This window comes from Xiphophorus hellerii, chromosome 7, assembly GCF_003331165.1.
Source record: "Xiphophorus hellerii strain 12219 chromosome 7, Xiphophorus_hellerii-4.1, whole genome shotgun sequence".
NCBI classification, from domain to species: domain Eukaryota; kingdom Metazoa; phylum Chordata; class Actinopteri; order Cyprinodontiformes; family Poeciliidae; genus Xiphophorus; species Xiphophorus hellerii.
The window spans coordinates 3552683-3554303 of NC_045678.1; positions in this window are offsets into that span (position 1 = coordinate 3552683).

A 1621-nucleotide genomic window follows, 5' to 3' on the forward strand; every position below is an offset into this window, starting at 1 on the left:
GTCTTCGCTTTATGTACGCAACTTTTAAAAAATCCCAGAATTTCTACAAAACAAACTTCTGTCAACTTCTCTCTTAAAATTTGTTGTTCTGGACAGATTTCTTTATTAATTTTTTTTTTCCAGCTAAATAACAAGTTGATCAGACTTACAGGATGGACGGGTACAGTGGAAAAATGTTGCATAATATTCTTACTGTCCTCAGATTCTATTAATGGGATTAGTTTACTCTAGAAAATGAATTTTTCATTTAGGACAACCTTAGTCTATTATCTGCTAAGAACAGCACAAAGATTAAGAAAATGTGTATTTGATTATTTTTTATTAAAGGATTATTTCTTATAGCAATAAGTTATAAAATAGAATTTTCTTGATAGATTTCCAAGGGGAAATTGCTTATTTATTGACAAGTTGCTCCATCTAAAGTGTTAAATATTAATGAATACCAATATTACTGTAAGTGATGTACAATTTATAACAAAATATACTCTGCAAAACCCATAAAATCTTGGGTTTTATGGGTTTTGGTCCAGTTTCTAGCGCAAATATCTTGTTAGCAAACTGGAAATGAGATAAAACTAACTTATAAGTAACTTTTCAGCAAGATACAGGAGTTTGTTTAAGTCAGCAATTCCTTGATATTGATGAAAAAGTTTTAATTCCATTGGAAGATTATTTAACTTATGACATGGGAAAATGTCTTGTTATAGGTGAACTCGTATTTTTTCATGAATATTAAGGCATTATTGACTCTAATGAAGCTCTATATGTTGCCAATAAGTGACTTCTATGTTAGATTTGTCATATTTCAAGTCTACTGAGATGTTTGCACTAGAAACTAGATCAAAAATACTTAGTAGAATTTTGTGCTTTTGCAGTGTATACAAGTGTGATATTGTAAGTAATTTAAATATGACAAAACATAACATAAATAAAATAACAAGTATGCACATGGAAATATATCTGTAAATCAATGAGTCCAGAGTAAAAAGACTTAAAGACGCTGAAACCAGTTTGTTTCCCTTTAAGCAGAAACACACCTGTACAGGAAAACACATGAACAGAGTGAAGTGTGACTCTTCCATCCGCTGCAGTGGTTATCATGGTATCTGCTAACAATATTGACGCAGCATTCTGAGTATTTCCCAGAGAACTCAAACTGACGGCTGCCAAAAAACCAAGAGGCTGTTGAGAGAATCAATGAGTGTTAGTGCTGAGGACGGGGCGGCTGTACCGCTGAGGAATTTTGACCTTTTCCTGGAAACAAGTTTGCAGATAAAACCATGAATTCCCCTTCGTTTCCCTTAATGGCTCGATGTTTTGAACAACGCAGATTTGTTTCACTTAGGAAATTGTTTTCAGTCCATCTGACTTTTGTTGAAAGCCCTGAACTCTGCAGCGGCTGTGTGTGTGTGGGTGTGTGTGTTCTTTGTTGCTTGCAGAGGGCTGTGTCAGTTACATCACTGCAGCGTTCGTAAGGGAATTTTGGGGGATCTTGGGCTTCTTCTTTGTGTCTGTCGCAATAAATCCATTACTGTTTACATGCGTCCTGCCAGAAACGACAACATTAGTCATTTGCAGCGACGGCTGAAAACAACTTTGCTCGGCGCTGAAGCCGAAGGTA